General features: G+C 41.0%; 1 protein-coding gene across 14 annotated transcripts in view; it reads left to right on the forward strand.

Moving 5' to 3' along the window:
• The window catches only part of LOC109423129 (PDZ and LIM domain protein Zasp), a 283958-nt gene that overhangs the window by 9055 nt on the left and 257974 nt on the right, over positions 1–16929 (forward strand). For all 14 annotated transcript variants that reach the window (XM_062853043.1, XM_062853044.1, XM_062853041.1 and 11 more), the window contains exon 2: positions 600–959. The gene's annotated coding sequence lies outside the window, so the exon portion shown is untranslated. The remainder of the gene's footprint in view (positions 1–599; positions 960–16929) is intronic.

Below are 16929 nucleotides of genomic sequence, written 5' to 3' on the forward strand. Positions count from 1 at the left end.
TCCCGAACCCACAGACGGGACGGTCAGACTTGTCCGAGTTGCGCCGCACATCCGAGAGACCGCATTCGAAGTTTGTCAGTCTAGCTAGCTGGTCGAGAAGTTCCGAGATTGTGTCGAATTGTGAGTCGAATTGTGTGTGCCACCGAGAACCGAGAACCCAGAAGAAGACGAAGAATCCGTGGTGGTGACTGACTGTTGGTGCGTGCCGGCCGTGGGCGAGGGAAAAATCGTGCGTTAAGCGAAACAGGGGGAAAAGGGGGAAAATCAGAGATTGTGCGTTACGTCACGTTCGAGACAGTCAGTGCTAGGACAGTGAAAATAAGAACAACGCGCTGAATCGACTGAACTGGGGGCGAGCGTGCAGGTTTTGTGATTTTCAGCGCGGGGCTAAAAATAAAAATTAGCGAATAAACCGTTCGAACTTTTTCCCCCCTCGCGGCTCGGCCACGGATGAATCGTTCGAGAAAGGCGAAGAAACTGTGCTGAAAAACCGCGAAAATTTGACTATTTTCTCGGATTTTTTGAGTGATTCTACACGTTTGGGCAAGGATTATCTCCGGGTGGAATTTGGCCGTAATCATTTGAATTATCCTTTTCAGTGTCGTTTAATTGTCCTTCTGTGTGCAAAGTAGTGTGTTTTTGTTCTAAAGTGTCGTCCAGTGTGTGCTTGAGATCCAGGCCGTGACCGTGGTAGAACCGAAACCGAACCCCGACGAGAGTGCACGGTGCTCCTGAAAAAGGGATACAAATTCCTGAGCGTGTGATCTCGGTGACTCGTAAAACGCAGTTTGTGGAGTTTTGCAAATCCAGTTCTCCAGTGCCAGTGTTGGGCCAAGCGATCCGGAGAGTGAAACGAATCCAAACGGCATAAATTAGCATCGCCGTGCCAAGCCAGCCGAAATCCGAATTCGAAACAGTCGCAGCGAGGGCCCCGCGAGAGTTCTGTGCGTGTTTTCAAGGTGAGAATCAAAGTTATGCATGCAAAATTTGGGATCGCTTCCTACCTACACACATCTGGTATTGCGGGATAGAAGGAGGGTGGAAGTGGACAAAATTAGATGAGGTTTTTTTTTAATTTAAATTCTCCATACGGACAAAATGCTTACACATTTTTGATGTTTGTGAAGATTTTGTTATTAGGGAAACCACATTGAACACTACGTCTTAAAGGTCATTCATAAACCATGTAGACTTTTTAAGAGGTCTGGTCAGTTTTCACTTCATACATTTTTTTGCATAGGTCAAAGTTTTTCAGAAGGTCTTAGAAATAGAGATAATAAACTAAGCATGAGGAACGTCACTGGTGTTCCCTTTGTTCTTGTTCGAAAACATGCCAGATTTCTATCTGTCTAACTATCTCCATCAGCAAGAGATGTGTCAGCGACGCCAGCGAATTTATTCGTCTGTGGTTTATTACATCTATTGTCTTAGATAACACACATGTGATATAGGTTGTTCTTGAACGACCCCTTTCCGGAGCATATAAGCACCAAAAGCCATGTATGTAAACAGGCGTATTGAATGTTTGATCTTTTTACAATACTTTTATTGCTACTGCCCTAGCTTGATAATTTATAATAACATTTTTAAAAAATTAAGGGTATTCGAAATTTCTACTTCAAATAAACAACAATTACCTCTACATGTTTTGCAACTAATAAGGTCAGGATATAGTGAAACCTTTTATAAAATTTTAAAATGAGAGTTTACTTTTTAGCGGGCTTAAGGATAAAATAGTTTGCCATTGCATGGTTGCTTTGAAATTGTGGTGGTCGAAAAACGGATAAGGACAAACTGAGCAAAACAACTTGTTAAAATTTATCTGTCAAACTTACTTACTTTCAATCCTGGGCATACACGATGGTGCAGAGGGCTGAATTGAAAGATTTCCATCCTGGGCGATTGCCAGCCATCGTCTTGCCCTGTGGCCATGTCAAACTTCTGTCGACTTGCTTGATTTCGTTGTTGAGGCTGCGCCCCGCCATGAGGCTCTGGGTCTGCTTCTGCTGTGATGTCCTGCTGAGTTCCAGTTTAACGCTTGTTGGCAGATTTCGTTTCCGCCACTGCGTAGAGTGTGGCCAACTCCACTTTCGCTTCCGAATTTCTGTTGCTATCGACTTTTGATGACATCGACAATGGAGCTCCACGTTGGACATCCAATTGTAAGGCCACCACCATGCACGAATTATATACCGCAGGCATCTATTGATGAAGACCTGCAGCCGTTGAGTGTTCTACACTGATACTCACCAGGTTTCACTGGCGTACAGCAGCACAGATTTCACGTTCGAGTTAAAAATTCGGATTTTGATTCGTCGACTGATCTGCTTGTTTTTCCATACATTTCTTAGCTCGCAAAAGCAGCCCTCGACTTCTTTATCCGTGCACCTATGTCGATCTTGGTGCCGCCATCGGCCGCCATTTGGCTACCAAGATATTGGAAGTTTTCAACATTCTGCACTGATTGCCCAGCTACCGTAAAGCTGGAAGGGTTGACCGTGTTTACATCCAACGATTTGGTCTTGTTGACGTTGATGGCAAGACCTGCCGCTGAGGAGCGCATCGAGCTTGCTCTGCATATCATAGAGCCGTTGAGCTAGGACAGTAGCGTCATCAGCCAGTTCAAAGTCATTTAAGTGCTCCATGATAATAAGCTGCCTCAACAATCTGGGGTTCTGTTCGGTTTCATGCTACGGGTGGATTTTTCTATCACCTGCACTGATAAAGCTTCGGTGGAATGCGTCGAACCCTAGGCGGCTCAAGGTTCAAGGTTTCCAAAGTGCTCGAACCAGCGTACAGCTGGTCAGTCGGGTCGGTCAATAACTGTCCAGATGTGTCTTTCATGAGCATCATAGCATTCAGCCTAGTCCCACTATGGCGACGTGAGATATCGTAGAGGAGGCGGATGTCGCCGGTGTTTGCGGCTTTCTCGCCTTCGTCGGCTTGGGAGTCCGCACGCTCTTTTGTTCCGTCTGCATGAGCGTTTAATTTCTTTCTCGAGTTCCAAATAACGTTGACGGGCTACGGCTTTGGCTCCTCGTGTTTTCGCTCACTCTATCGTGACTTGGCGTTCCTTCGCTCGTCTATCTTCCTCATCTGTGATCCACTGCTTTCTCCAGGTGCGTTGCTCACACTCATTATTCTCGCCTTCATGGCGCTCCATTGATCTTCTACGCTTCCGCGTTCTGGAATAGCACGGTTCTCTAGCTCCTCGATGAATTAACTTTTCACCGCAGCGTGCTCCAGTCGGCGTGTGTTGAACCGACGCCCGATTTTCTCCCGTCGATGTATCCTCGCAATGTGCAGCCGGATCTTGTCGATTAGGAGATGATGGTCGGACGCAATGTCAGTGCTACCCGAGCAGAAGGAAATAACAACTCCATAGTAAAATACGTTATTTTGGCAAAATAACTGAGCAATGGAATCAATTATTTTCATGTTATCAACATAATATATTATGTTATAAACTTGTCTGTCAAAAGCGGCAAAATAACAAAAACCATACCAAAAAATGTTCCTGGAAGTCCAATTTGATAACATGTTTTGTTGGTTTCAATAAAAACTTAATAATAATGAATATAAAAATATTTCAATAACAAGTTTTGAACTTTCGAAGTTATTGATAATAACTTAAAAACAAAATTAGTTATGATTACAATAATAATAAACATGTATTCATTATAAATAATTCAGAGGCGAATGACCCAAGTTAAAACCTCTTTAATAAATAATAATAATAATAATTATAAATAATTAGTTAAACAAAATTTCTTTTTGTAATTCGGCATTATTTTTTACCTGCCGTTTCGGTAAGGTAATGGCCTAATTTTTCGCTTGATATCAAACAATTGCATATGCTTCATTAAGCAACTCATTTCGGTTGCATTAAGATTCATAAGAGCTTGAAAAACTGTGACGGTTATAGCACGGCTTGCTTGAATCAAATTTTGTGTCTAGCACGATGAAGCACGTGGTTGTTACCATTCAATCACCGCGAAGCACGAACAATGTTTTTTTTGAGTTTCGTGTCAGAAATTGAGCTCAATCCGTCAAAGCAAACCATAGTTACAGCATCTCAAACTTGGCCATTTTGTTTGAAAATCCGCGTTTGTCCGATCAATTCTGCACCACAGTGTACGAACTTGTGAGGACACAGCTATGTTGACCACTCTCCTTATCGACTCACCGCTTGCAGCCAATTATCGTCAGCTAGGGAGTTATAAATGTAGTCGTTGCGATTTTTCGTATGGAAGATGCATTATGTACTAATTCATTGTTATGCCAACAATTAGACTGAAATGACCTAATTTAATTGGGGTCCTCAGTTAGCCTAGTGGTTAAGGCTATGAATCGCCAATCCGGAGACGGCGGGTTCGGTCGGGAAAATTTTCTCGACTTCCTAAGTGTATCATTGTACTTGCCTCACAATATACAAATTCATGCAATGGTAGGCAAAGAAAGCCCTTCAATTAATAACTGTGGAAGTGCTAAAAGAACACTAAGTTGAAGAGAGGCAGGCCAAGTCCCAGTGCGGACGTAGAGCCATAAAGAAGAAGACTTAATTTACGGCTCTGAAAACAATTGGTTAGAAGTTGCCGAAGCCGTTATTTTTCCTACGTTTTATTTTTTCGCACACATCCATCAATTACAAATCATTTATTATTTATCATGATAAGACCGCATGGATTCTTATCTATGAAAAAGAATCAGTAGACCATCGGTTAACACACATATACTCGCATATAAAGTTTGAAACCAAATACGTGTTATTTCGCAGAAACTTGTCATCGCTCTTTTTCGACACGCCAAAGTTTTATCAATTTGATATGCAAATACGATAACGTTAACCAGCAAAGTTCGAAGCGCGTGAGCTTGAACAGAAAAAAAAAATAACTTGATTATGACCTAATTTCACCAGTAATTGTTGGTTAATTTAATGGTAAGAATTCAACGTTTCAATGTTTTGAAAACAAGCCTAATCTACATTTTTTTACTCTCCGTATTTCCCCAATTCAACATCAGACTAAAAGTCTGACAAAGATTGCAAGTCCTTATCTAAGAATTTACGATACCTATTACTGCCTGAATGCACGCAAAACGGACGTTGGAACCTTGCGAATCATTCGAATGAAATTCATAGTGTTATTCTTACTGTTTTGTAGTCAAAACGTGATTGATAAAACAACACAGCGGAGAAAGGACAAATTCTGTTTAGCCAAACATGAAATTAGATATCGATTGCTTCAAACCTACATGGATTTGTACTGCTCTGTCCCATATGTATAGGAAATCCAGCAAACATGGGAGTGATATACGATTCACGGCAAAGCTGATATAGAACATATTTTAAAAATAGGTTTGAACTGTTGATTTTGGCTAGAACTACTCCTCACTAAGAGTCTGCGTAGTTCATGGAAATGTGTTTATTACTTGCAACACTCAAAAAAGAATAAAGCATATAACGTCATGAGGAACACTCATTGCTCCAAATTGAAGAAGCAAGTTAAAAAACCACCATGGAGACCAATTTCGAACTTGCATACAAACTTCCAAGGAATACATTTGAAAAAAAAACTTTATACTTCAGCGCATTAAGGACAAACATCTTGGAATCACAGTTCAACATTGCATCTGAATCTCGAATGCACAAAACTCAAGAAGTAGATTTTTTGTAATTGTATATTTCAACTTTGTACTTGTTCACTTGTCATAAGTTTAAAATAAGAAGATACGGTCTGAAATGAACCAGCCTCGGGCTGAAAATCTCATAAATAAAATCATTTTTATTTTCTTATTGTTAGGCATTCACATCAACAGGCTATGTAAGCCCCAATGATGTTCAGTTTTCACAAAATAACTTATTATACAAAAAAATACGACAAAAGTCCTACATGATGCACACGAAAAGAAATAAATAATAATTGTCAAAAAAGGTGAAACAATAAAAAAATATTACTTAACCTAATTCTCAGGCTGCAGTTAAAACGTCTGAAAACCATCGACGTATTGTGTGGCACGAGGCAGGTGGTAGTCAAACTCGGATTGAAAGTTGGTTAAACATTCTCTGAATTCCAACGGTAGCTGTGTTCATCCCATACCTAATTAGTTCGATGGAATGGTGGTCTCAACATAAGATTGTTCCGCAGTACTCGTGGCTGTACGTTGATATCAATTTCTTGGAGGATCGCTACGCAATCGATTCTGTTTTGCAGGACGTCGACGACAAACATTGTTCTCGAAATATTTCTTCGTGTCTTCAGGGTTTCAATATCGATCAGAAAACAGCGTCTCTCGTAGCTTTGCAGCCGGAAGGGATCGCGCCAAGGTAGTCTGCGTAAAGCGAGCTTGATGAATCTACGTTGAACGGCTTCAATTCGTTCGGTACCGTTATTGTAAGTTGGGCTCTATAGTTCAACTAAATTCGAGTATTGAGCGTACTAACGAACAATACAAGGTGAACACAGTAAACAGCCGTGAAATTTTTAGCCATGTGCATGATGAATCTCTGTGTTCTGGAGGCTTTTTCGACCATGTACGCTACATGTTGTTTAAAGGTTAGCTAAGCATCCATTTTTACTCCAAGATCCTTCACATGACTAACACGACGATGTTCAACTTCGAACAGCGTGTATTTGAAAGCAATGGGCTGATGATTAACCTGGGCCTGTTAGGGGAATATCTGTAAATAAAAAGAAAATCTGGTTAAGTACTGTTCCTTTGAATTCCACTAAGAATTTGCATCCTTTGACAGATACATATTTCGACCTCAACTGTAAGGTCGTCCTCAGTGTCTTAGCAATTGGCTTCTTTTCTCTAGAGAAGAAAATAACCGAGCACTTGTTAGGGTTGACGTCCATTCGGCGAACCAGCCGAACTGGTTTAATTCGGATTGTAGACAACATGCATCGGTATGTGTACGGATGCGATTGAAGGTCATCAGCGAACGAGAGCCGAGGTTCTTTCAGCATAAAAATGACATCGTTGAAATACAGCAAGAATAGAAGCGGCCCTAGATGGCCTACCTTGTGGAATTCCCGAAGTTCCGATAAAAACATTAGACTGAGAATCACCTATGGTTACAACCATCTGCCGCTCGGTGATAGAGGAGTCAATCCATCTTAAGAACGAACCATGCAGTTCTAGCCTCTGCAGTTTAGGGACCGTTATATCGTGATTAATTTTGTCGAAAGCTGCTGAAAGGTCGGTGTATATGACGTCGGTTAGTGCTTGCTGCGCCATACTTGCGGTAATGTGCGACGTCTAACTTAACAAGTTTGTATGTAGTAGTTGATCGGTTGGGCACAAAGCTATGTTGGTCTTCGCTCAAATAGTGCTTGCAATGATAGTAAAAAGGTTATATTACCACAAGTTCAAACAATTTCGAGACTGCACATAATGATGTAATACCGCAATAATTGTAGACATCGTTTCGTCGGCCTTTTTTGTAAACGGGAAACATATTCGCAAATTTCCAACACATCGCATAGGAACCCTTTGATAACGACAATTGGAATACGTAGCGAAGAGGCGTCAGCAGGTAATCGATATAATTCTTTACCAAAGGACCGGTATGCCATCAAATCCCGGGTTATACGTAGACTTTAATCGACGTGCCGCACTGATGATCATGGAATCGTCCACGTTTAGATCGCCAAGCGATGGAAGACCAGATTCTTTTCGTTGTTCATTCACAAACTTCCAGGACGATTAAGGCTGATATTTGAACTTTCCCTGGAGATTAAGTTGGTAGGTTAAGTAGCAGCGTTTACTGACTTTCTTGTACCGATTGTTAAGTCGTACGTAATAATTTCTGAGAGTATAGCTGCGGTGTTTGGTGTACGTTTTCAACGCTGCCTTTTTCGCGGTTCTTATCATTCTCAGTTCGGTGGTAGACTGCCAATGGTGTTTCTTTCCGATGTGAATTGCTTTCTTCGGGACGTATCTGTCGATGGTGTCCTGGGTGAAAGTTTGAGCTGCTGCATCAACGTCATTTCTATCGAGATAGTGGTCCCAATCAAAATTCGGTGATCCCATGTTGGTCTACGTTTTTGAAGATACTCGGGAGTGTGATCGATCAAATTACGATCGCGTATACAATCGGGTGGACATAATAAAGAACATCCGGTGCACTGGTTTAGTTATTAAGAAGTTTTGTTTTAAGTCATCAATGATGGTAAAAGCCTATGTAAAAGCTTTAAACCTACAACACCACAAATTTTGCTTCCGTGTTAGAGCTCAATTGAATGATATATGCCTTGACTGAGGCTGGAGCTGATGTCAATTTAATGATCAGAGGCTATTCAATTGATATTCCGATAGTAAATGGACCATTCTCAATTTCAGCTTTAAATGTCGGTTGATACTGACACTTCGCAGCACTGAATGGTAAAATTCCAAAATTTCAAAATATAATATCCGTAAGAATCTGACCATCATATAATTGTGCCGAAACCACTATGCCTCAGTTAGTCCAATTCAATGATAAGGCAAGGGGCAATCCAGGTGGTGGCTCATATAAGCGCGAAGCACCTATATCAACGCTGCGCTTCGTACGCTTGTCTTGGCACTGCATAAGCAAGCCCAAGCTTCTCCCCCAGTCAGTAATACCGAGTAAGTAGGTACCGATAACTTCTGGTGCGGAGAAAACTGCCGCTGCGCTGGGTGGCGCAGAACTGGCGGCGCGAGACGGAACTTGCTGCTGATTGTGGAGGTGAATAAACTTTTTCGATGCAGATTTTCAACGGATTCCCCAGCGAATGTGTTCGCCTTTCCTACACCCCGCGCCTTCGCACCCTTTATGCATTCGTTAATAACAGCAACTCGGCTTAGTGGCGGCACGGCGGTGCCGGTTCTCCGACTCCGAAAGAATCAGTAATTCAGAACGTATAGTACGGATTTGATGAAAGAGAAAAATCGCAAACATGAGCTGCAAAGCGGAGAACCGCGCTGTGCTCGCACTCGCCGGTTTGCTGCAGTTCCGATCCCCGCGCCCCCCGCACCGATCGAGAGACGACGGCATCTACAGACTTGGGGGCTTCATTTGGGGCACGTGTTCTTCAAATGATCGGGTTTTGATGATGGTCTGGCGCGAGCGGGGGATGGATGGTCGGTCAGACCTGGGGGTGCGTCGTCGTCGTCTTCGGGATCAGTACGCGAGGGCGACGACAACGACCAACGACGACGCTCTAGAATGAGAGGTCCAGAACCAGTTTAATGGGTTCGGCCTGGCCGGCGAAGCGGTCGTAAAAAATGAACTGTGACTGTTTTTGCGCAGCAACGGTCAGGGGTGGATTCTGTAGTGCAAGAAATGAAAAAAAAAAACAAATTAGTCGGCTTTGAGTAACACTAGTTCACAGCAGAAAACAAAAGTCATGAACATCTATCAACGACTTTCCATGCAAATATTTTCAAGTGGAACAGTTTTTCTAACATGAATAAAAATCTGAATATAGGGTCTTGAACTATTTCGGCAGGTGTACCTATTTTGGGCACTTGCCGCTCTAACTCTGTACAAAAATTCAAATCAATCGGTTTGAAATTGACTTAGTTATAGCGACAAGTGCCCAAAATAGGTACACCTGCCCAAATGGTACAATACCCTAGTATCTTCTAACCTTCTGAACCCAGTATTTACGCATGATTGATGGAAGTCAAGTTGTATTGATTCACTATCTGGCTTCTCAATACATACCGTGATTTCGGGTGAAATTGATCACTTTTCGTAGTTTTTGGCGATTAATTTTTGAACACTTATCGATATGGTTAAATTTAATGCTTTAAAACAAGTACGACCATGGTTTTCATCAGTCAACGAGGTTTAAAAATCTTCTGCAAATCATTTTATTACAAAAAATACCATTTGAAGTAAAAAATCTAAAATTTTAATTTCGGGGTGAAATTGATCAGTCAGTGAAATGTTTTTGTTTGTGCTGACATTTTTTTTCCTCCTCAATTAACCACCCCGGAATGCGAAAAGCTATGCCAAATTTCTACAAGTCTACTAAATTTTTAATTATTTAAGTTTTTAGTTTAACCCGTTAACGCCCAAGGTGTCTCACAATTTAAATCTTCAAATAAATTTGTTATCAAAGGTCAAGTTCCAATAAAATAAACATGATTTGATGAAAAAAATGGAAGTCTATGGTGTAGTTCCAAAAAAATTCTTCATTGTAGGTCCTCAATATCTGATAATTTTCTTGAGTTCTACTTCAGCACAACTTCTACGCTATCGTTATATTCTCATCCGTATAGATAAAATGCAGCTCTAAACAAGTGAGAGAGATGATAACCACTCAAAATGAATAGAAAAAGGACTTATAAATTGGGGCAGAAATATAACCCGATAAACGCCTAAAAGTATGCAATGCATGGTTCTTGTAATTTCATGTAGTTTCGACTGCAGTGTTCAACTTTTCTCATTTATTTTAACAAATCAAATAAAGACAGCTCACTATGTGTGGCATAAGCAAACGTTAAAATACTTAAGAAGTTAGATATTACACAGATAATTATTTCTAATAAAGTAATTGAGTTTTTCCTTCAGCACCCCACACACGCTCTTTGCGTACTCACCATACGTAAACTTTTCAGAAGTTTTTTATATTTAAAAAAGAAAATCGTGTTAAGTAATGCTCCATTTAATTTGTCTCCTTTGACAGATACGTATTTCGACCTCAACTATATGGTCGTCTTCTGTGTCTCGTATTTACAGGTATTCTACTAACACGCCCAGGTTCATCATCATTCCATGTTTTGATATAAAATTTCAACCAGATATACTCTACACGGCTTCTCTACTTATGTTTGTACTACTCCATGATTGTTTATTCGTGAACAATATGTAAATTTTATGGTGTTATTCTGGGCACTAACAGAGTTATATCGAAAAGATAATGTGAAATCCCCGAATGCATCCCGGGAGGATATACAGAAGGAATTCTGAGAGTCATATCTGGTAGAGTTCTGAGGGAATCTCAACTGAAAGCTTGGTAGGAATCCCTGAAATAATCACAGAAGAAATCCCGGGAGGAATTGCTGTATAAATAGATAGAATTCCATTAGGATTCTCTGAATATGTTTCGACAGAACATTTTGAAAGTATACTAAAATGAATCTGTGAAGTAATTCCAGAAGAAATCCGTGAAAGAATGTTGGGTAAAATTTCTGAAAGAATCCTTTCAGGATTTTCTAAAGCAATTCTGGCAGAAATCCCTGAAGTTATTCCTGAAGGAATCCCGTAAAGAATACCTGATGTACTCTTTAGAGAGATCATGACAGGAATGCCGGCCAGAAGCTGAGTAGACATTCCTGCAAGAACCATAGAAGATGTCTCTATGATCTAGGGTTGCCTGAAAACAATCTCGGAAGAAACATATATTTTTTCATTTTTTTCCCTTAAGGAATAACAGCAGGAATTATGGAAGGAATCTTTGAAGGAATTCCATCACAAATCCCTGAAATAATGCAGAAAAGAATAACTAACAGAATCCTTTCAGGATTTTCCAAAACAACGCCTGCAAAAATCCCTGAAGAGAACTCCGGAGCAATCCATACAGTAATCTCGGAAGCAATATCTGAAGGAATCTCGGGAATAAACCTGAGAAGATTCTCGAAAGGAATGCCTGAAGAAATCCTGGAAAGAATTCCTGAAGGTATCTCAAAAAAGAACCTCAGCTCATCTAATCTCATCTCAATTCTTCACCCTATTCTCTAGCCTCTACCTTATTGTCGTCTTTGCCCTCTATTCCAACCCTCTATCCTACGCTCTATCATAACCTTCAACCCTATCCTCTACTATAACCACTGCCATATCCTTTACCGTACCCTCTAGTCTATATTGTGCTTAATCGTACCGTCTACCCTACTCTCTACCCTATCATTTTTCCTACACTCAAACCTACTCTCTATTCTACCCTTCTCCCTACCGTCTACCCTATCCTCTACCCTAACCTTCTACTCCACTCCCTCTACTCTATCATTCACCCAAACCCTCTACCCGACCGTCTGCTCCACCTTTTATCCTACCCGCTACCCTACCATCTACCCTTTAGATACGCATATTGCATGGTATTATATCTCAAACTACCATTCCGTGGCCACTAACTTGGATATGGTCCGCCATCTTGGGTTTCAAAATGGCATCGGATATTCATTTTTGAGTTCTACTCATGAAGCCCAATCGATAGATACCCATATTGCATGGTATTATAGCTCAAACTGCCATTCCATGGGCGCCATCTTGGATATGGTCCGCCATCTTTGATTTCTTAATACGGTCAAATATCGATTTTGACTTCTACTCATGAAGCCCGATCGATCGATACCCATATTGCATGGTAATATAGATCAAACTACCATTCCGTGGCCGCCATCTTGGATATGGTCCGCCATCTTGGATTTCAAAATGGCGTTAAATATTGATTTTTTAATTCTACTCATCATATCATATCTCAAAATGCCATTCCATGGGCGCCATCTTGGATATGGTCCGCCATCATGGTTTTCGAAATATGTAGGGTCAAATGTTGATTTTTTACTTCTACTTATGAAGCCCGATCGATCGATACCCATATTGCATGGTATTATAAGGCACTGCACAAAGTTCTTTCCTTCTCTTTCACTCTTACAAAAATTTTGTAAACAACAAGGCCAAGAAACGTCAAAATCCCATACAATTTCAAAACAATGCAGTGCCCTATAGATCAAACTACCATTGCGTGGCCGCCATCTTGGATATGGTCCGCCATTTTGGATTTCAAAATGGCGTTAAAAAATGATGTTTTACTTTATATTGGATATGGTCCGCCATCTTGGATTTCTAAATGGCGTAAAATAACGATTTTTGACTTCTACTCATCAAGCCCGATCGATAGATACCCAAATTGCATGGTATTATAGATCAAACTGCCATTTCATGGCCGCCATATTAGATATGGTCCGCCATCTTTGATTTCAAAATGGCGTCTGATATTCATTTTTGAGTTCTACTTGTGAAGCCCGATCGATAGATACCCATATTGCCTAGTATCCGAAGCAGCATTGTCGTTAAAAAGCATATAATCTGGAGTTTTGATCGCCATCTTGGAACCTAAGCCGCCATCTTGAATTTAAATATCCTTGCTACTACCTCCACTTCCTAAGGAATGTGTGATTAACAACTCTACCGAAGAAATGAACTGTAAATTATTAACCATTGTCAAGATTCCAGGGAAATAACTTTTTTTTCGCATTGGAAATGATGCTCACAGATCGTGACAATATGCATTCTTTGAAGCATCGTTTACGCCACCTAGTGAACCAGTCACATACTATATTGTCCATTGAGCAAGGTATGGGTGTGGAGAACATCTTCTCTGAAGGAAGTATTCTAAAATTTTGCATAATTCTGGAGATATTAACATGCAAAGGACTGTCCTATTTATAGGACGCTGGGCGTTCGGGGCATCTGTCCTATAAATAGGACGCTGGGCGGATATGGGTTAATAAATCTTAAGAAAACGCCTGAAAGTATGCAATTTCCGTACAAAATATGTTATAACTTCCGAAAAGCACAATTTTTTGTATTAATTTCAATGTTTATAGAATTTTTGATGAAAAAATCAAGTTTAGCAAATACTTGGCAGCTAGAAACAATTATTCGGATATTCATTACATTTGCGATACAGCTACGGTAACAAAAGTTTGAAAGTGTCTTTGAAGTTTGCCTGACAGGCAGTTTCGGAAAATATTGAATTTAATACAGAAATATGTGACTAATTGGCTGTAAAACATGTAAACTCATCAGTCAATAACTCTTGAGCCAGATGATGAACATTTTTTACAAATTGTTTTAAGTTTAAAGCGTTATTTTTAACAAGTAAAAAGAGTCCTGTCGTCGATCAATTTCACCACACTGATCAATTTCACCCGAAATCACGGTACTGGATAATCCCAATATCTCCCAGTTTATTCGGCAGTATAAACATTTACTGCGTGAATGTTATCAGTACAACGTGTCTTACAAACAAACGAAGGTAATCATTATCGGATAGCCCTTATTTCAGATGGCACAGTTTGATTGGCCATGCCCCACCAAACTGATGCAACATGATGATCGTACATTACCCACTTCGGAAACCCCCCTAGATCGACGTCATCAAATATGCGCCCTCAATCCAAACACCTATACCTACTCAATCAGACGATTCCACAAACCATTAAAACCACCCTATCATCATCGTTTGTTGTTGAAGGTATGTAAAAAATTGGAATGTTGTGCTTCTGCTGCTTGGACCCCGGAGAGCCCGAACAAAGCCACTTATTGATCGGATCGGATACATCAACAAGGCAAAAAAAAAATAGTGCAAGTCAGCCGTACGAATTCAGCTACCCAAACACCCAAGTGGGTGTCTCTTGCGCGCACACCAATGTGTATTGATGGTTCAATTCTCCAAGTTGCTGCTTTTTTGCGACAATTCGATGACTGGAAATTCCTGTCGCCCGTCGTCGCCGGCTCGCAGAGCTAGAATATTCTCACTTTCATAGAAGCGTTTTTTTTTTCGCTCGCTCTACCCATTGCCATTGCGTTCTCGTAGATCAAGTTTTCGATTTCAATAACCGGTGTTGTTGGTGTAGGGCGTTCGCTTGCTGTTGATCGCTTCGCGCCCGTCCGGTTCAGGAAGGCTTAAACCTACTGCCTCATCATCCCGAGTGAAGATGACCGAACGTGTGTGCAAGTTTGCTGTCTTCCTACCTACTCTACTAATGAAAGAACAGGCTTGTTTTTGTCCACCAAAGCTGACTGCAAACTTGTATTGGCGTGTGATATCTCGCTCGCGGAATCGCTGGCTGTTTTCGATGGCGTCGTCGTCGTTGTTTGAATTGGAATTTTGTGGACGTGTGTTGTGCAATGAGAGTCAAGATGTGTACTGTGGTGTCCAGGGATGAAGCTGTTTTGTCAGACATCAGTAAATAAGATTTTCTCATATTATGAGTTGATATAAGCCGTTTTATGTTTCTTCCAGTATTCCCAGTTTATTCATTATATGTAGGGTATGCGCTCCCTTCTTCAGCTTATGCCCCCATGTTCATCTTATTCCAAAAACAGATGATTTAAGCACCAATTGCTGCCGTTCTTTATGTTTTGTAGCATGCTCACTCCAAACAAAAAATATAAAAATATAAAATAAAACAAATAGCGCTTATGAGCTTTGTTTTAGATAGGATGAAAATGGGAGCGCTATGCTGAAGATGGGTTCCGTTCCCCATCCACTACATTATAATATAAAACTTTATATTTAATTTTAATGCAGAAGACATTCTTTTGCAAATGGGATGGTTGGTATACGGTAGAGCTATTGAGACTTCAAATTAGGATTTTGAGAGCAAAAGGAGACCTCATTGGTAACTTCCCATCATAAAACACTTCAGATTTCTGTGATTCAGACGATCCAAAGCTTTTTCGCAGTCAACGAATACCAAATAGGGGACCCCAGGAATTCGTTGATCCATCCATGGTCCACGCATGCGCCGGGCCCATGGCGCAATTGGTCACATGTTCACTTTATAAGAAAATGGTCATGGGTTGATTCCAAGCCTCCGCAACTGCGATTTTTAGTTAGTTGCTCTTTCAAATACCACAACGACCCCACCCCCGGGAGGCCTTCATGGATCCTCTTCTCTAAGCCTAAGGTTCTACTGGTGGACCGATGCGATTGCGTACCCGCGTCGTATTTGTCTACGGGCTAGGCGGCGGATGCAGCGAGCACGGTCAGAGGAAGAGCGAAACGAACGGTGAGTGATGTTCACCACTGCAAAAGTCGCACTGAAGACCGAGATAATAGCAAGCAAAAAGGCCTGCTTTTAGAGTCTCTGTCAGAGTGCCAATGCGAACCCGTGGGGTGACGCCTACAGGATCGTTATGACCAAGACTAGATGTGAAATGGCTCCTACAGAGCAATATCCAGAGATGTTGGAGGGGTTCATCGAGGGGCTTTTTCCGCGTCATGATCCTTGTCCTTGGCCTTTTCGTAGAACAGCCGGGGACTGGGACTGGCGATGAGGAGAGGGTCACCAATGTGGAACTTGCGGGGATAGTGAATTCTTTTAGCGTCCCGAGCAGAAAGGAATAGCAACTGAATAACATATTTAGGTATTAATCTTAAATACAATCATACCTTGATATGCCCTTCATTAGGTGGACATAAGAGGCAAAATAACAAAAACGAATTCCACAATCTTGTCTGAAGAACACCTTGGAAATAACAAGTATTGTTATTTCAATAATGAATGCATACCTAAACTTTCAAGTGCTGTATCTGTTATCCAAAAGGTATTGAATAACAAAGTAATAACATTGTTTGCATTTGTTTGATAACTTCATGATGTAATAGCAAAACGTGTTCTTCAGTTATTTCTCTGCCTAATCAACAAATACCACATTAATACCAAACTCTGCTCAAATACCTCCAATTGTTATTGTGATGTTCTCATGACTTTTTGTAGAATAATATATTAATAACACTTTTAGGTATTATAGCACAGGTTGTTCTTTGCATGGTATCTGTAAGGTATTCCCTTCTGCTCGGGGTAGATAAGGCCCAGGTCCGGACGGAGTTCCGAATCTAGCCTTAAAAGTAGCTATTGCAGAGGCTCCTGACATGTTCAGGTCTGCTATGCAGAAATGCCTGGACGAAGGAGTTTTCCCAGAAGCTTGGAAGAGGCAGAGCCTGGTACTATTGCCAAAGGCGGGGAAACCACCCGGAGACCCGTCGGCATATAGACCAATATGCTTGATGGCGAGGAAGATGCTCAAAAAGATCATTTTCTAAAGAATGTTGAGGTTCACCGAGGGCGGAAATGGTCTTTCGAGTAACCAGTACAGCTTCTGGAAGGGGAGATCGACCGCCAGCAGCTACCCATCCAAAAACGGTTTTGACGAAAATCGGAAGT

This window comes from Aedes albopictus, chromosome 2 (genome assembly GCF_035046485.1).
Source record: "Aedes albopictus strain Foshan chromosome 2, AalbF5, whole genome shotgun sequence".
Lineage (NCBI taxonomy): Eukaryota > Metazoa > Arthropoda > Insecta > Diptera > Culicidae > Aedes > Aedes albopictus.